The 20733-nt window shown below is 36.6% G+C and overlaps 2 long non-coding RNA genes across 2 annotated transcripts in view; both read right to left on the minus strand.

Annotated features, from left to right (window-relative positions):
* LOC127566157 (uncharacterized) overlaps positions 1–8892 on the minus strand; it is a 10264-nt gene extending 1372 nt beyond the window's left edge. Inside the window, exon 1 of the long non-coding RNA XR_007955437.1 lies at positions 8811–8892. This is a non-coding gene — a long non-coding RNA (uncharacterized LOC127566157). The remainder of the gene's footprint in view (positions 1–8810) is intronic.
* An 8192-nt stretch (positions 8893–17084) lies between these two features.
* LOC117576892 (uncharacterized) lies at positions 17085–20162 on the minus strand. Its single transcript, XR_004572984.2, has 3 exons — positions 19952–20162; positions 17331–17499; positions 17085–17268 (listed from the first exon to the last, which is right to left on the minus strand). It is a non-coding gene; the product is annotated as an uncharacterized LOC117576892 (long non-coding RNA).
* Between the last annotated feature and the right edge of the window lie 571 nt (positions 20163–20733).

Raw genomic sequence — 20733 nt, forward strand, 5'->3', positions numbered from 1 at the left:
TGCTGCTGCTGCTCGCTTGACTGCCATATGCGCCATGCGTAGGCACCAGCAATGGGCTCCTACACATGCTTCGGATATCGTTGACTGCCGGCGGCGGTTCAAACGATTTGATTTCGAAATAAAATACTATTTAAATAAAATATATATTCTAAATATTTAAAAGGTGCGAAAAATGTGAATTATTTTATGTTCTTTTAATTTAATATATATATGTATAATTTTAGAAAAATAGTACAATGCATTATTATTGACTCTTGATTGAATTGATTACAAATTTAATTTTATAAAAACAAAACATTTTTCTATGATATAATTAGTTGATCACGGTACAATATTAAATTTATATAAAATTACTTTTTTTATAATAAATTAATAAAAATTAAAAAAAATACATTAAAAAATAATTATTTTTTTATAATACATTAATAAATATTAAATAAATACATTACAAAATCATACAACAAAATAATTCTTTCAATTATTTTAGTTTATGTATATTTCCTTCTTCATATTGTCTTATTTAACTTGAAAGAAAGTCATTACATCTAGTTCAATTTATTAAGAACTAATGACCAATAGATATATTGGTATGTATGTATATGCATAGCACCAAATGAGTTGATAAAGTATTACCAAATATCTATTTAATATCAGTTTGATAATCAAAGCGAAAATCAATCAAGAAACCATTTAGGCAGTTGTCAAAAATCAGATACTTAAGAGCATCTTAATCTTGTGTCGGGTTATTGCTAGCCATTGAAATGAAGTAATTTGAAGACAAGCTGGGAAAATATTGTCACAACATTCCCAGTAATTACCCAGTAGGACCCAAAAAAAAAAAACAAGAGAACACAACGACGACGACGACAACTGCTCAGTGGCGCTAATGATCGAATCATTTCGGATAATGTGCCCAAAGACGGGGGCCAAAGGGAGTGTGGACTGTGTTTTCGTTGTTAACTGTGGCAAGCAGTAAGTGTGACCATAAGGAAACCTCAAGAAACCAAAAGACCAAAACTCCGTGGCAAAAGTCAAACTGAAAATTGAGCTGCAGATGTAAGTAAATCAAATAAAATCACGTGTCATTTGTCTCGGCGATTCATTGAAAGATAAGATACCGTCTGGATACTGAGCCCAGACTGCAACTGCTCCGATATGAGTGTACAAGTGTTGGTCATAACTTTGGGGCAGGTTAGTTAGCTCACACATCACATCAGAGACAGAGAGAGAGAGGGAGAGGAAGACTGACGCTGAGTCTGAGACTGGGCTATCAATCAACGCTTTACTAAATTTAATATGCGGTTAAAAGTGCTAATGACGTTGGTCTGGCAATCGTTTAAGCCTGGCTACCCATATACGGCTTCTTCTCGTCCTGTTCCTGCTACTACTACAACTACAGCTTATACGCCCACACGGACAGACGAACAGACGGACGGACGGACGAACGGACAGCGGGACAGACAGACGTGGCAGTACATAAAGTTTAATGAGAAACCACTTAACACTTTCAGAGCTTTTTACGTTTTGCTGTCATTAGAATGATTTTTGCTACTAACTACGATGCTCAACTGCTCGGTTTTGTCCCCCTGCCAACCCTGTCCTCTCACCCTCGCTTGATCTCTGCCTGCGGCCAGTGCACGTTTCCTTCCGAGTCGTCGCTGTCGTCATCAGCTCAGGCCGCTGCTGCCGTTGTCGTCATTATCCGGCCATGTTCGCAATATTGCACTCTCTGCCCCGCCCATGGGGCATCAAACCTGGCAGTGCCACCGTCCGCCCGCATGCCACAAAAGTGTGCTGCTCCAGGGCAACGACAGTGCTTGCTGCACACAGTGTTCCGCATTGGCGAAGGCGTCGAACTCCAAGGAGAGCTCAGCTCGCGCGTGTATTTCCAAAACAAATCGGCAACAATTTCATTAAATGAGTATCATATTAAATTTAATGATGCAGCCGTATTTCAGTTTTCGTTTCGTTTCGTTGTTTTTTTTTTTTTGTGCTTTTTTTCTCGTACACACCGACACTTTTTGTTCTAGCCCGACAACGTCCTGGAGCAGGATGGGAGCGAGGGAACATGAACGGGATCACTGAGGCCATATTCAACGGTAGCTGGCAGCAAATCTTCAGCAAGTGCCAACTGCCAGATGCAGAGAGATACACGACGAGAGAGTCACAACTTGAGCCAGGGCACTGAAATTGAAGTGTGATGCACACTTGTCAGTTTGGAATTTCTATTCGAAAAGTTATCCATATTCCACATCGCCTAGACCGAGTGTCGCTTCTCCTCTGTCTCTCTCTTAATCTCGCTCTCTCGCTCTGTACTCGATGAGGTCGCTGGCGAGTGACTGATTGACAGCGTTGTGCTCAGCGATTATGGATTGTAATACATCTTCAAAGTTCTTGTATCTCACGGATGTTTATCTTTCTCGACACTGTGTTGCCCTATATTGACTTTTAATTAACGCCTGCCGGAGAATGTATCAATTTGAGATGCCAAATTGAACACCTCAGCAAGGAGATGGGCAATTCGGTGGGAGAAGTAAATAAATTAAATAAGAAATTGCAAGGAAAATATAATAAATAGAATTACAAAATATTAGAAACTTTTAAGAAATACAAATTTAATTTTAATTTCTGAGAAATCGATGTCAGCGAGGAAAACAAATCCCTGTAACTAATGTCAGCTGGAAGGATGCAAGCAAATGCAGGTGCTTTGACATTATAGGGTTGCCTTCATTGACCTTTGTCAAATGACTCGCTGTGGGATAGAAGAAGGTCAGACACAACCTGCATTTAAAAGTCAAATGCCAAGAGAAAAGGATATGTCGTTTAATCCACTTAAATAACGTAAACAATTGTCATAAATAATCTACTTATAAGGCATAATTTAGCTAATGTCTTTATATACTAAACTATAGAAATGTGGTAGATAGTTAAACCGACAGCCAGCTAATAGAATCAGCAAATGTTGTTCTAATTTGTGTTTGTTTAATTTAATGGACACTTTCAGCAAAAGAGTGAAACAATTTTCTTAAAAAAAAAGCAAGCAACAGAAGAAAAACAATAATGGAACTGGCCATGAGTGAAACAGAGTGAGAATTGAGAGGACAAGGAAACAGGAGTAATGCGTAAGCTCAGCCAAGTCCATTACCAGAGCCAGGCATCGATTGATGGCTGCTCAACAATGGCTGGGGGAAATTAACCAATTTATCTTTGTTTTCTACACACACACACACACATACACAACGAGAAATAAGAAACAAGAAAAGGAAAAACTAAAAGTCTGGAGAAAGGAAAAAGTTTATAATAAAAAGCAAACGCTGAGGCGAACCAAACAACAATCGCACGACACAGAAAAAAAAGGAGGGAGGGAGTGAGAAAGAGAGCTCCGCCAAGTTACTTTTGGCTGCGTAGGAGACATCAACAACGACGTCGACAATGGCGGAACCAGAAGGAGCCCAAAATACAAAAAAAAAAAGAAAAACTAAGAAAAACACCCAGTAGAAACAACAGGCGGGGCTGGAGCTGTCCTGAAAGGATTCAGCCATTATATTTGAAAGCATCAGGGTGAACAGGGGGGAATTGGGAGAGAGCTTGTCGCCAACGTGTGACACATTTCTGCTTTTAAGGAGGATTGCATTTGTTACGCGTGCGTTGCTCCGTTACGGTTCAACGGCAATCGATCAAGGGTAAACATTTCGGTTGCCAGTGAAAGGGCTCGAAATTTAGTCAGTTTGAGTGAGTGCACTCATATATTACGAGTAGCTGTCGCTGTCGCTGTGTCGCTGCGACGCTGTCTCTTGTCACTGCTGCTATTCGCTTTTTGCATTTGCTGCCGTGCCACATGCGTGAATGCGGCAGCACACGCATTCCAGCCTGTGTGAATGCAAATGGAGCGATCTCCAGCGGTGCCACGCAATGTTGCATGAAATTTGCCGAGTGACCCAGGCACACGCTTTCACTTTCACTTTTGTTTTCCCAGAAGCTGCCCTGTTTGGGTTTAGGTAGCTACCTCTGTTGCTGCTGCCGCTGTGGCATTAGGCTAATGTTATTAGGTCGACTCTGTTACGAGGCCATGCCTCATTTTGTTGCAGATGTGCTGACAGGCAGAGTTGTTCGCCTTTTGCGTGTATGCAACCGGAATATTACGTGTCGCACTTCAAATTTCCTTGCATCCTTTTAGCAAACGTTGAATTTGTAATGTACCATTTGCCTCTAACTCCGTCGTGTTCTCGTATCCTGGCCTCCTTGTTGTCCTTTTGCCTTTTGCCGAGCTGCTGTTGACACACAACACACATGCTAAACAGTGCCACACGCCCACACATGGATGCTGCTGCTGTTGCTGCCACAGTTACCACTTCTTCCTTGCACTCACAACATTTCAAATGACTTTGGCATGGCTCACCGCTCTCTGTGCATCGAAAGCGACGCGACGCCAAGCTAAAGCAAAAGCTAAGCTGAAGCTGGAGCTGAGCAACAGCTCAGGAAATTAAAAGCCATAAATCTTGGTCCCTCATAAGTTTACTACTGTGTCCTCGGGGTGCGCAACCGGCCGCGAGCTTTTTTTTTACACTCAGACGGAATTGAATCTCAGCTGGCGCAACAACAGCAAAAATAACGTCGTTTGCTTTTTAATATCATAAGTGAGTCGCTGGCATGCAACATGTGGTTAACTCCAGGTGAGATGGGAAATAAGTTTAAGTTACAGGAAATAGAAAAGTTCTCTATTTTGTTGTATTGGACATTCCCCTTTAATGGAGAGCTTTCTTTCCTAATGCATTAATAAAAAAGATACATTTCAAATTATAGAGAAATATCGGAAATAAGTTTAAGTCACATATAGAATAAGTTCCTTTTTATTCTATAATGGTGAGCTTACCATCTTAATTCTACAATGAAAAGATACATTATAAAAAAAGTATTTTTATGAGTTTCAAAATATTTTCTAAAAGATCTTTTAGAATTATGTTGCTTTATTTTTTACTTAACTAATTAATTAATTGATTTTAGAAATTCGTCTTTAAATGCGAGCTTGATTTTTAAATGTATTAAGCACAATATACATTAGAAAATATAAAGTAGTATATCTTTAAGTTTTAGAAATTACTCCAAATATTTTTTTTTTTCGTTTTTCTGATTTTTATTTAAGGTACAGTATTTAGTAAAGATTAATTTTATTTCAAATTAAATAAGTTTTTAAAGTTAATCTCACTTTCTAAACTTTTAAATTAAAAAATACGAGGATATCGAAATATATTTACTAGTTTGAAAATATTTTTATAAATGTAAAATTTTTTTTTAAATATGATTTATCTGAATTCCTTTTTCATTGTGTGTTTCTTCCTTTTTGTCTGCACTTAATTTACTCTCCTATATTATTTGCAATTTATCAACTCAATATTGAAATAATGTTCTTTATAATGTAACATCTCACTACTCAAAAATTCTAGTAGTTCGCTTTAATTAAATGACATTTATGCTAGCTTTACGTTTGTAACCTTGGGCAAAAACATTTTTAATAATGAATACTTACATTTTTACCCATATTTTATACCACTAAAATCGTATCTAATAACGCTATCTTTTAATTTTGCATTTGACCCCCTGCCACAGCAAGATTAAAGAAGAAGACACACAGCGGCAGCGGCAGAAGAGTTTGATGGAGTCCGCAATGGTGCCAGCAATTTGGTGCCAGCGGCCATCATCATCATTAGAAACTGCGAAAAATCCTCCAAATACGACAAACTCAAACTCTGCGTGGCCATCGGTGGCCTTAAGTCGTTTTTGATGTACGCTAGCAAAACGCCACGCAAAGGCAAAACTCTAAACGTCAGGCAAGGGGCAGAGGTGAGGGAAGACACGGGGAAGAAGACAGAGACTGAGGCAATCAACGAAACGCGCTGCGATCTACCGCATAAGGGGAGACGGGTTTATAGCGAAATCGAGAAAAGCAACAACATTTATTATACACGCACTTTTCCGGCATCATTCGATGATCTGCAGGTGCCGATTAAGGCACCGACTCCGACTTCGACTTGGACTCCGACACAAAGTTTTGTGGCAACGGCTGCGGCAGGTAATGCAACTTTAATTGTTGATCAGTCGTTAATTGTGGCAAATTACTTGTACGGGTGAAATTGCAAAACAGACACCAAACTGACCAAAAAAGGAATTCTTTAATTGGGGTAATTAATGGCGACGCTTTTGTGGCCTACACTTGAAAGATTTGCACTAATCTATCTGACAATCTGCTACAAACTGCAAAAGGGAAAAATATGTGCACACAAGGTATAGACTTAAAATTTATTAAGTATAAGATTGATCCTTTATGTTTCAGTCTTCAAAATTTTGCTGGTTTTTAAAACATACATTTATAATTGACACATCTATCTTGAAATGCAAATGTACAATAGAATTAAATGTTACTTAATGAGGCGTATGCAAAATAAGATGAAAATTTGCCAGCGAGTTTTTTAGTATCTGCAAGAGAGTAAACAATATTTCTGTTAAAACAAAATACAGCTCTTTTACAATTATTAAATTGAACGTTAAACTTTTAGCTTAATTCCAAATATACCTAAAATTGTGGTAATTGTTAAAGCTCTTCAGATGAAATTAGAAGTCTCATTATCTATAATTAAATTCAAGTAAAAATCCATGTGTGCTTGGCAAAATTGCAAAGACAATATTTAAAATTGTCAATAATTGCATTAATTGACATAACTATTGCACCTGTTTCTAAGAGATACTGTTAAAAACAAGTGTTTGCAAGATAGAAGCATCTCAGATGCTGCGGAGACTTCTGACAATATTTTTCTCAAGCGTCGATTAAAGTGAAATGCAGAAAGCGTTAAAATCGCAGCTATTTTTCGCCAATATCCTGGATCACAAAATATCGAAAATGCTATACAATTTACGAAAAACAATTTCATTTTATGTTGGGTTATCAAATTAATTCGCTTTTAGCATTAAATTATATGAGTGGCGAATCGTTTGACAGGCCATGTCCACTAGCCATATCAAAGCCATGCAAAAAGTGAGCGTATTCGTGACCATGCAACAACATGTTGCAAGTTGCCACAGAGGCACGGAGTCACTGTGCCATTCTGCCTTGCGCCACGGAACCTCAATTATGGATGCTCTCCAGGAGGAGTCAAGTTAAGTCGAGCTCCTTGCAACTGGGCGTTTGTCCGGCACTCTGAATTTTAAAAGCTCATTAATATTTCAACGCATATTTAGATGAGAGGCTACTGCACAGGTGTGTGTGCGTGTTAGTGTGTGTAAGTGTGTGTGTGTGTGATTAACAAGAATGGTTGCAATTACAGGAAATTGCTTCCTTGCGCCTTCCTTCCGCTTAAGTGTGTGCGAGTAAGTTTATTATGCGGCTGCACTTTTTATTTAATCACAAATTTGATGCATGCAAAATGAAGATATTGCTTGCCTCAATCAACGGCCCCTCTTACACCCCCCACCCCACCACTCTTCAGCACTCTCTGACTTTACAGGTGGGGGAAACTGCTGCTCATTTTGCAATCACTTTAAAAGCCATAATAAGGGTGAAATTTTAATGACTTCATTGCGAGCTGCCCAGCGCCCGAAGTATAGACAGCCGACGGCAACAAAGTTATACATATATGTAATATAATATACTCTATATATATATATATATTGTGGCTGTTGACATTGCCCCATTACTCTTCGATGGGCAGTGTCCCGGAGTCCATTTAGTGCGTGTTGCGCTTAATTCGCATGGAGTCGCGCTTGTTTTACAGTATAATTAAAAGAATTTTATTTTAAGTGGCTTACAATTTTCGTTGGCACAGAGCAACTGGTCAAGTGGCAGTTTGTGGCAGAGTGCTTCAGTTCACAGCGCCATCTTGTCATTCAACCAACAGACAACACACACACATCCAGAATGCTGTCGCACAATCAAAGAAAGAAATGCCTGCGCTTATCTTGGATGCCATTAAGGTAGCCTCATCTATTGACAGGTAGAAAATTTATCGACTGCATTCACGTTCGGCACCCATTGCAGAGCGGGACAGAGGTCAAAACTGGTTCTCAGCTGATCGCCCACTGTGAGGTCAATGGCTGACTTTTTACATTTTGTGATTTGGGTTTCGTTGTTTTGGTTTTTGTTCGAGTTTAATTACAAGCGCTTAGCAAGAATGTGCATCTGCATGATTTGAATAAAAGGTTTGCTTAATTTGTGTAACCTTCCGAAAAGGGAATTATTTAAATCAAAAGAACGTAATAGGTTGCTCATGTTCGAAACTAAATCAACATAAATGTTTTTTTAATTACAGAAATAATATAATTTAAAAATATATTTAAAAGTTTATAATATTAATAAATAAGAAGAAAATAAAATGAAAAATAAATTCAACGTCAACATAATAATAAGATAACAATCTCAAATGATGAGCTTTTAATACTTCAAAGAGTATCGTTCGATCATCAGTTATTCTCGTAATATTTCATACTTCTTCCTCTCACTAATTAATTAATTTCTATTATTATTTTTATTATATTATTTCCCACTCAATAAAAATAAATGTAAAACACTGAATCATCTAATGGAGCGCAGTTGCGTTTAATAAAATGTTCCCGAACTAATTGAGAGTAATTATTATCACCATAATTAAAAGCGAATTAAATTTAAGCACAAGACTCACACTAATGCATATTTATTGATAATTACAATAATTATGCAAATGTGCAACATTTTCACGCAACACATTGCCAGCTTTCAGCTTTCAGCTTCTCTCCATTCCCATTCCCCAAAAACCCCTTTTTATTTAACGATATATATTTACCTTTACACAAAGTGAATGCACTTGACGAACTGACTGACTGATTGACGAACTGAACGGGCTGACTGCTCATTGTGAGTTCCTCAGTCAAACTGTAGAAATTAGCAGAGGCAAAAGCAAAAGTCAAACTGCAAATTGGTTGGAAAGGGCATGCAAATTAAATTGTTCAATAACGAACCTTACAGACCTTGAGTTCATTTGCATAGAAATAAATAAAAATGTTGCTAGCTCGACGGTGAAAATACCCTGTAAATAAAATTATTAGAAATTCATCAAATTATTTAAAATACCTTATGAAAACAGTTAAAATTGCCTCCAAAGAATATAGGTTTATATTTTCTACGATAACTTATAATTAAATGACTTTAAATTCAAAAGATAGAGTTATTGATGGTATTATGACTATATTAATATTCGTGTATTTCGTTAGTGGAAATACATATTTCTAGATTTTTCTAGGCAAACTTTCAATTTAATAAATGTATTTTATATATATGAAAATTTTAGTTATATAATCAGAATACAATTACTATTATTCCCTGAAGTTCCAGCTCACCTTCTTTGCTCTACACTTTAGTACAGGGTATTTTAAAGCGTAAAATAAACGAGTTTAATTCGCAACAAGCTCTTACCTAAGACATATTGAGTCTCCAGGTAGTTAACTTTCTATACGAGAGTCCACAGTTAATCCAGTGAAGCGTAAACAACACGCAACATGTGCTTTAAACTCAATACTTTTGAGAAAAATATACTCTCTCTCTCTATCGTCTACTGCTCGTCCTTGACATTTTCCGGATGTGTTACGCGTATGCAAATATTTGCGCTACAATTGTTCGGCAATCCTTTGTAATCCTTGCCATGCCATCGTCCAGGGCAAGTCAATTGTCATCGATGACCGTCATAAAACTTCTCCGACCCCTCCCGAATGCACGGGGTGTCTGTTTGTTTTGTGTTTTGACTCCCGACTCTCTGACTTCCTGACTTTCTGACTTTTGAGCGTTTATCCTTTTTGCCGATTCTCGTTGCTCTTGATTTATGACATCCGACTTTGGCGGCCGGTTAACTCCGTTGGCCATGTGTATTGCATTTGCTGAACAAACAGTTTCAGTTTCGATTTCCATCTTGACACAATCAGTTCATCAACTGAAATGTGCTGCTGTCGAGTGAGTAAATATTTTTTAAGAACTTTGCGTAGTATTAGTTATTTTAGAAATAATATTTCTGTATTCATTCATATGATGAATGAGAACGCAGAGTAATTTGTCTGTGCGTGTGTGTGTTCATGGTAATCGATTTCAATTTCATTATAATACTCTTCAAATTGAATATGTGAGGTCAAAACAATCATCTGGCCACAAGTACGATTACAACTACACAACAACGGCCATTTAATTATTTTTCATAACCATAAACGAATTCTGCTAATGGAAGTTTCGTTCATTTTAATCGACTTTGAGTAGCGCGTGACGATGATCGATTTTCAGCGGCAGGAGCAGCCGAAGCAGCAGCAGAAAAGAAGAAACCACTGACAGGATGATCGTTTTGCCAATCGAGTTGGCCACTGCAAAAGTCCCCCTCTTCTCCACACTCCTCTATCTCTCCCCTATCTTGTGCAGCGTTCGACACACCTGTTTGCTCCACAAAAGCCGTAACTGCCCCATCGTTTCAATGGATTATTAATGATTGCCAATCGATCGTGCAGCGATCGCGCGAATGCGCCTATAAAAATAGCCACATACCATTTTGTCTGGTAGCCACCGTTCCGACCTCGTTCTCTGCACCTCCTCCCTCTCCTTCTCCACCTCCATCGCCTCGATCTCCGATCCACAATCTGACGGAGAGACGGCACGAGACGTTTAGCGTTAACGTTAACTCAATCGACCTGTCATTTGCGTTTCAGTTGGCTCCTCGCATAATTGCCACCGTCACTTGAAGCTGTTCCCTGGCACATCATTTATCAAACGTAGCAACCCAGCAGCCAAAATGCCGCGTTCTGGCTATTTTTAGTTAGACTTCTTAAATAGTTGAAGTTTGAAACTCCATCGCCTTAGTTCTAGTCCAAATTGTGCACTTAGAAAAAATTCGAAGCGTTTAGTCTGAATGTTTAGACAAAAAATGGATTTGAATTTTGTTGTATTTTATTAATATTGATTTACATTAGTACATTTAGTACATTACATAGTATATTACTATATTTTATAAATATTGAGCTTAAAAAATTTTTAGTCTTAAAAAAAAATTTCTGAAGCTAGACTTTTAGAGTGAAGAATTTCTCAATTAAGATCTCGATAATTTTTTAATTTGGAAATCATTTTAGAAGAACTTTCGGAAATGCCATATTATTTATTTATTTATTATATTAAATCTAGTATTTAATACTACATTTAAATAGAAAAGAGAGTATTGGCTGCTGGGGCCTTCGACTCGAAAAAAAAACTGTCGGTGTCATATTATTATTAGCTATACTTTGTCTAATTTAATATTCAACAAATATTTTCTTAAACTAAATTTTAATTTTCAAAAGCCTTTTCATTTTCTGTTTTAATTTTCAATTCGAATTATTTCTTGTCTTTAAATTGTAAGCAATCTAACTCAATTTAGAAAATATTATTAATTTGTTTTACCTTTCTAATACCTACAAACTTTTACCATAACCTTTTCAACGATTATTTTTGCGAGTGTGTTAACTGAATTTGCATTGACTGTTGTATTCGAAACCATTTATCAACATTTACTAGAAATTAATTACCACTCGTTCGGTTCTGTCTTTAATTCGATTTGTATGCGATATCTTTGGGTGTGAAACCACGTTTCGAGACGATTAATCATGTGCGCAGGCAGCACCATCGAAATCGAAATCGATCAAACAATCGCAACGTATTCTTCGTTTTAGTGCTGGGTATTAGTAATCGACTCACTCGGCTTGTCGACATGAAGTCTAGTAAAGCGCAGTGCTGGAAGGATGCGTGTTGTCTCTGGCATTGCAGACACGGCGGTTCCAACTACAACTCCAACTCCAACGCCCTCTTTTGGTTAGCCAAATGGGTGGCCTCTGCCCACGCCTCTGTCCCCTCTTCTGGTCCAATTCTTTGTGGCTCTGTCGTCGGCACACTTTTCAATTGTTTATGTTTTGGTTTTTTCGGGTTTGTTGTTTTTAATTTTCGGCCATGCGTTTCAAAAACAGAAACAGAACTTCATTAATTTCCCCTAACATGTTGGCCAGTTACCCAAACTTCGGACACAGTCCTCGAGCCTGGGCTGGACGCACGTTTAGCACATCTTTTCAAGGCATTCATAAGGCATTCATTAATTCAATTCCAGCAATTCCGTCTCTTCGCATTCTGTTATTAATGATGTTCAACAAAACGGCTCCTTGTTGTTTTTGTTTTGGTTAATTTTCTTTGCTGGATGGTTCCTTTTGGGCCCTGTGCCCATCGATGACACTCGCTGCCCGCGCTGTTGATTTGCGGTTGATTCCTGTTTATTTCACAGTTGTAATACATGCTCATTGGGCTCAGATACTTTCCTTTTTGCCTCCTGCTCTGTTATTTTCCAATTCAACCTCAGTTAATGCTGTCTTATCATTACGGAATGTTGAATGATGTCGAGTGTTTGTTTTGACATCGAATGTTCTTAGGTGCTTGTTATTATTAAACATTTAAGCAAGTGATTAATGATTTTCCAACTTCACTGCACCGCCCTCTCAACTGTATATTGACCTGTATAGTGTTTTGATGGGGAGTCTTAGGGATAATGGTATTTTTAAAGAGCGTAAACTGCACTTAAACAGTTTAGATTAATATAGAAATTAATGCAGAACGGTGTGCAGGGAGAATTGTACATTTATTTTCTATAGATTGAAAAATATGTTTTTTATTTAAAGCACTTCCAATATTAGCATATTGAGAAAAGCGTGCACACATTGCTCAGTCAGCTAATCAACTAAAGCCCAGCCAATAAACGCACCCCCCAAAAAAACAATGGAGGCGCTTGACATGAATGCAAATATGTTTGTGAATCGAAAACACTTAACGCAAACACATTTAGTGATTCCCTTCAACTCGATTCGCATATATGCGGGCGAGCTTGAGGGGAGCGCGAGAGCAAGTTCCCTTAGGGAAACGCCAGCCAGAAGCCAATTCTAATTCCGAGAAAATGCTTTTCATAAAAAAATGAGGGAAACAACGAAAATATTTGACATCAAATTCGTCAAACTCATGCGTTCTCAGCCGCCTTCCGTGTGTTGTGTGGGAGCTGTGGGCGTTGTAGTAGGCGAGGGCTGACTTTGCTGGCAAGTGACTTTAAGCATAGCCCACAGAAAAAAAAAAACAAGAAACAGAACAGAAACGCAGCCAGGACTTTCTTGTCCTTGCCTTGGCAAAGACAGGCAGACTGTCGGCTGGACGGATGGTCGGACAGGCGGCACACTCGCTCCTGCCATTTGAGGCTGAAATGGAAAACGAAAATGTCTGACATTGACAAATGTCATCCGTCATTGCGAACACAAGATTGATATAGATTGGAATGTGACACAAAAATACGCACAACTTCCACCACCACCATCGCTATCACCACCACCACCATCGTCATCGCCATGAGCCACCAGCCCCTGTAGCAAGCAAAGACACAATGGCGGCTTCCCATAGCCCCTGCGCTGCCTTGCCTTGCCCTTGCCGTTTCCCTTTGCCTTTCCTCTGTGATCCCATACGACGCACAATTGTGCGTAGCTGGCGATGGCACAAGATGACGACCGCTGATGAAAAACGTCGTCGACGTCGTCGTTGCCGTCGTCATCGTCGACGTCTGTCCGTCAAGTCACCCTTGTTTCACTTTCTGCCAAAAAAAAACAACACAAAAACCAACAATGGATTCCTTTTCAGGGATGAAAGCTGCATTTTTTCACGCTTTGTTTTTTGGGTTGCTTCAAGAGTTTCTTATTATCTTAACTACTGGGAATTTCTCATGAGCACGTAAAAAAAATAGTTTGAAGATCGGTAAATTAATAAAGAAATGTATTTGAAGAATGCAAAGTTGATTAACGTAAAGATAGTTCATAGAATATATAACATTGAAGCATTTAATTTGTGTGAAGCACCTGTTTTTTTTGGAATTTAAGAGCCTTGAAGCAATAACTGTGAAAGCAAAAGCGAAATACGGAATAAACTATAAAATAAACAAATATGAAATAAATAGAATTAAAAAAAGGCATCATGGAATAAAACTGGTTTCCAAAATAAAATAAATTCAAGAAATAATAGTATTATAGATTGTATTAGAGATGGAATAAAATAATATTTTTTATATATTAGTTTATTTATTTATTATAATTTAGGTATTCCATGTAATAGTCGAGAATATTACAAGGCTCTAATTAGTGTGCTGAGGAGTAATTGATTGAGGAGTAAATTTAATTATAGACAAAATATGGAATAATTTAAATATGAAATCGCAGCATGCAACAAAAAGTAAAATAAACACATTGTGACATTAAAAGTAAGTTAAATTTTAATAAAAAATTAGTTTTCAATTTAATAATAAATAATACCCAAATCACTTGCTCGCTTTAGATCAAATGCAGATCGATCCTTTCACAACTTTTCGAGCTTCCCCTCGATGAGAATAGCGGTTTTTGTGTGTGTGTTCGCGGGCGTGTGTGTGTGTGTGTGTGTGCGAGTATTTCCTTTTGTAGCTCAAAGTTTTATGTGCGTGGCACATAATAATGGTGGATTTTCTTTGTTTGACGTTAATTTTTTATTCTTGTTGCTTTTGTCTCAGCTTCTTGTGCTGTGTTGTTGCCCTGCTCGCGAGCTGCACTTAAGTTTATTAGAAAGAACAAAGCAAAGCTCTATAGGTGGGGATGATGGCAGGATGGGGTAGGAGGAGGGATAGGAGGCAAATGGAGGCATCCCGCTAAGAACGTTAAAATTTGATAAATTAATGCTTGCATTAATCTTGTGCTGCAACAATTTTTACAATTTGCATTCTGCTGCTGATGCTGATGCTGACAACGCGTAAGCATAAAAGTGGGGAAAAGGACAAAATCTACTTTTCCAGATTGCAACCGAAAATAGTTTGGGCAAATGAAAGCAATGTCTCCCTCGTTGCAAGTTACGAGTTCGTACTCGTATAGCAAAAGTTTGAATCAACTTTTTCGTCCGTGCTGAGCGCTCCCCGAATAATAATCAAGTGTTAATTATTTTATGGTTCTCAAAAGTTAAAGTTTCATCAAGCTCGCACCGCAAATCATCATTCGAGATACGCATCGATTTGCTGTTGTTGCTCTTCTCGTCTCTTTTCGTTGCTCTGTGTTGGCTGGCTGACTTGAAGCGTGGGAGCAACTGCTCATTTCCTTTTGGCAACTGTAATGAAACTTCCGCAACTCCTTGCCTCCACCGCTTGGCAACATGGCAGAGTCCAGGCAGCTGGAAAACTAATGCGCTGCCATCAGTTGACGATGGCATTCAGATTAAGCTGCTGGCAATGAATGAACTCGATGCGGTGATAAAAACATTTATCAAACAAAAAGACGAATAATCATTCGTGCCAAGCCACGCGGCACGATTGCTGCTACAGGCATTACCCTTTCCTATTCCTCAAGATGGAGCTTCGAACACGAGTAAGGGAGGAGAAATATCTTGGACTGGGTTCGAGGTAGAGTCTCAGAGACTGTGTCAATGACTTAAGCGCACGTGATTAAATAATTTGTATGCCACTTAAAAATCAATTACATTGCTATTTTAAGGATCGCATTAAGCATAGCAAAATAAATAAATAACAAAGAGAGCAAATGAAATTCTAATCGCCATATGTTCGAAATTAATAATAAATATTTTACTAGACTTAAACTAAATTAAATATATATTGAAAGTTACGTCAGTTCGATTATTAAATTGCACTTAAGGAATCGTAAACTAAGCGCTCCATAAAACAATTCCGAAAAGAAGACATTATTTTAAATATTATTAATGCTTTGTCTAGAGGATTATACGCCTCATGTTAACAAATCGTGTTGTCTCCAAACATGGATTACTCACGAACACATCGACATACCTAGCGTTAAGCAAAAACAACAATAAGAACGACTCACAATCAGACACATCCGAAACCGAAACCGAGACCTTTCACGAACAAGACAAAATACATAATTCGGAACAAGATCTTCGCTTTAGCTTGTCATTAGAGACGGCGAACGGGAACGGGAACGGGAACAGGAATGTTGGGGTCTTGAGAATGCGAGAGTCGAATATATATGCTGGGCTCCACTGACAATGGTTATTAATCAGTTTCCGATAATGCAGCTGAGCGAGACAAGAGTTTTGAATAAAAACACTCGCAGACTACTTGCCGCGCCCCCGCCACAACAAGAGCATCGCCTTCTTCACTGAGTGTCGTCTCGCCATTGCCGATGATCTCAGAGAATCAGACACGACGTCGAAGTATACGTAATACACATAAATGAGTGTGAGTACCGAGTATGAACGAGATGTGTCGCAGTCACACTTTTGTTGTTAATTAAACGTGGCGACTGCACGCCTGTGCCTCATGCCTCATACCTCATGCCCCACATCTATGTGGAGGTAAATGCTTAGGTAGTTGTTGCTGCAATCTTCCTTTAATGCCGGATTCATGATAAGTGGCATGCGGTATGTGTGAGAGACCGAGACCGTCGAACTATTCATAGAACGGCTGCCATTGGACCTTGCCATCGTTGCCGGCTCTTCCGGCAACTGATTAATTGCACCCAGCGACGCACTTTTGACGCCTAAGTGGCAAGAACTTGAACGATCTGGTTGCAAGTTGCAGCAGGTCCGAGAATCGAACTGAACACCAAACAACGTTCTAAAGACAATTCAATTGAATTCCTAAATAATACAGACAATTGATAGTTAACTCACTTCCTTAAATCTATCATAAAGTTTTAAAATAGAAATAAGGTTTGAAACTACTCATAAAAACAATAAAAATGTACTAATAAGATTATTTATTAATTACAAAAATTGTATACAAAGCTTATACTATTCGAAGATATTTCAAAATTCTTAAGTTTAAGATAGGAATCTTTAAACATTATTAGCATCACACAATTGTAGAAATAAGCAACGTATAACAAAGGTTAATTCATATTTTATAATACATTTAATTGGTCTCAGTCATTTCAGTAACTTCAGATCCACGAATTAATGTCTTTTTTCTTTGAAAGCTAAGAAAATATTTATTTTATATAATATTATTATTTATAATGAAATGAACATTTGCTCTTTACCTTAAACGAATAGATTTGATCACTTCTTTTCTCAAGATAGTTATAACAAATAGAAGCACTCCCTGTAGAGAAAGTATTGGCTCAGCACAGTATAAAGTTGTGTTATTAAAAATTCCGGTAATTATAAATATGGTAAACAATTTGTCGAGAATAGAAGAAGCACCTGTAAAAATAAATAATCGGAAGAAAAAGAGGAAGCTGAAAGAAGAAATGAGAGTATACTATTTGCAGAAAAAATAACACGTTATTAACATAATTACTTGGCTTTATTCCTTATCTGATCTTTAATATCGGTCCTATTGAATTCACGAGCATTCCGAGCATTTTCCAAATAAATATGTCTTCCCGTCATAATCGCTAGTATTACATTAATCAATATTAAAATTATTGCTGGCCCATGCACGAATATAATTGCACTCCAGTCATATGCTAGAGATAAAAACAAATCATTAGATATTGGTACAGATCGAAAGTATTAATACTTACTAATTAAATAGCAACTTAACAAATTGGTTTTTGTTTGCGATTGATTTGATCGACCAATTGAAAAAAGTCCATCAACTGTAAACGATATTATTACTAAGCCACTCGTAAATAACCAGACAAACTTATTGAGTTTCGGAAAGCCTGTATTCCACGTTCCATATGTACTAAGCAATTTCCATATGTTATAGTTTATGGTCAGGAGCCATACATACGTGGCAAGAACATAAAAGTAACTGAAGAAAACTAAGAAAAATGATTAAGTCGAGTAATTACTTTACTACAGATTAAGCATACATATTAAAACACATAAAAGTTCCGGTGGAATTATTCCTAAATGCAAATACAATACATCAATCGATCGCAATGTGAATGTGATTGTTTTACAAATCATATAACGACTGCAGCATTTGTTGTGAACCGAATCATTTCGTGGCAAGTACGAGAATAAATATATACCAACACTGAGCATCATAAAGAAAACCGATATACTCCGTGCTATGAGAAAATATATTTTTTATGTATATTAAATAATAGTGTAGTTAATAAAATACTTACTATAAACATTAACCACATTTGTCGATACTCCACAAATCTGAGGTTCAATGACATAATGTGACACATTCTTAACTCTCGTCAACTTAAGGCAGTAATCCGACTTATTCATAGTTACTCCTGGCACTAATATTACAAGCTCTTCATTCTATACAATTTTCCAATTAATAATTCTATTACATACAATAAAAGACTTAATAGTTATTCGCACTTACTTCCACTCCCCATTGAAAGGAATACACTGCATCTTTAAAGCTAAAATATCTTTCACAATGAGTTTCAAAGTTTTCTTTTATCACAAAATCAAAGTCCAAGTAATTATTTCTTTCATTTTCATCAATCATATTTATCACTGCAACAAACGTGGTATTGTTATCATTGCACATTTTCTCATTCACAGCTAATAACTTTTCTGGATTGAAGCAAATATCGTCAAGAGATAATCTTTCAAATTTACTTTTATTGATGGTATAAAAATATTCACAATCATCTTTGTTCGCAGCAAACGTAGTTCCAAAAATGTTAAGTATAATAAAAGCACAATTTAATTTTCTCATTTTTATATTAATGAAAAATAAATATGAAAAAAGTGTATCTTGACTTTCGCACGACAAATTAATCTTATTGTTCCGTGTTCTTTGAATATCCAACGAGAACTGAGAAGTCGAAGTTGAATAAAATTTGCAAGCATATACGAAACATATGTGTACAATAAGTTCTTATCAATTAAACTATAAGAGCTAATTATTAATAAAACTACTGCGGAAACTAAACCACAAACAAGTTGCATTGGTATTGTAATGCCCATTGGACCTTGCCATCGTTGCCGGCTCTTCCGGCAACTGATTAATTGCACCCAGCGACGCACTTTTGACGCCTAAGTGGCAAGAACTTGAACGATCTGGTTGCAAGTTGCAGCAGGTCCGAGAATCGAACTGAACACCAAACATCGTTTTAAAGACAATTCAATTGAATTTCTAAATAATACAGACAATTGATAGTTAACGGACTTCCTTAAATCTATCATAAAGATACTGAATAGAATCAAGGTTTTAAATTACTCATAAAAAGAATAAAAAAGTTATAGGAAATATGTATTTATTTAATATTAGTAAATACTTATACAAAGTTTACATGGGTATAAAATAGGATCTTTAAATATTATTAGCATCACACAATTGTAGAAATAAGCAACGTATAACAAAGGTTAATTCATATTTTATAATACATTTAATTGGTCTCAGTCATTTCAGAAACTTCAGATCCAGGAATTAATGTCTTTTTTCTTTGAAAGCTAAGAAAATATTTATTTTATATAATATTATTATTTATAATGAAATAGACATATGCACTTTACCTTAAACGAATAGATTTGATCACTTCTTTTCTCAAGATAGTTATAACAAATAGAAGCACACCCTGTAGAGAAAGTATTGGCTCAGCACAGTATAAAGTTGAGTTATTAAAAATTCCGGTAATTATAAAAATGGTAAACAATTTGTCGAGAATAGAAGAAGCACCTGTAAAAATAAATAATCGGAAGAAAAAGAGGAAGCTGAAAGAAGAAATGAGAGTTTACTATTTGCCGAAATCATAACACTTTATTAACATAGTTACTTGGCTTTATTCTTTATCTGATCTTTAATATCAGTCCTATTGAATTCACGAGCATTCCGAGCATTTTCCAAATAAATATGTCTTCCGGTCATAATCGCAAGTATTACATTAATTAATATTAAAAGTATTGTTGGCCCATGCACGTATATAATTGCAGTCCAGTCATATGCTTTAGATAAAATCAAATTATTAGATATTGGTACAGATCGAGAGTATTAATACTTACTAATTAAATAGCAACTTAGCAAATTGGTTTTTGTTTGCCATTGATTTGATCGACCAATTGAAAAAAGTCCATCAACTGTAAATGAAATTATTATTAAGCCACTCGTAAATAACCAGACAAACTTATTGAGTTTCGGAAAGCCTGCCTTCCACGTTCCGTATGTACTAAGCAATTTCCATATGTTATAGTTTATGGTCAGGAGCCATACATACGTGGCAAGAACAAAAAAGTAACTAAAGAAAACTAAGAAAAATGATTAAGTCGAGTAATTACTTTACTACTGATTTAACATACATATTAAAACACATAAAAGTTCCGGTGGAATTATTCCTAAATGCAAATACAATACATCAATCGATCGCAATGTGAATGTGATTGTTTTACAAATCATATAACGACTGCAGCATTTGTTGTGGACCGAATCATTTCGTGGCAAGTACGAGAATAAATATATACCAACACTTAGCAGCATAAAGAAAACCGATATACCCCGTGCTATAAAAATTATATAATTTAATTATAATAAATAATTGTGTAGTTAAAATAATACTTACTATAAACATTAACCACATTTGTCGATACTCCACAAATATGAGGTTCAATGACATAATGTGGCACATTCTCAACTCTCGTCAACTTAAGGCAGTAATCCGACTTGTTCATAGTTACTCCTGGTACTAATATTACAAGCTCTTCATTCTATAAAAAAAAAATACAATTCATAATTTAATTACCTACTAAAAAAAGACTTAATAATTATTTGCACTTACCTCCACTCTCCA

Source organism: Drosophila albomicans, chromosome 2R (genome assembly GCF_009650485.2).
Source record: "Drosophila albomicans strain 15112-1751.03 chromosome 2R, ASM965048v2, whole genome shotgun sequence".
In the NCBI taxonomy this organism is placed as follows: Eukaryota; Metazoa; Arthropoda; class Insecta; order Diptera; family Drosophilidae; genus Drosophila; species Drosophila albomicans.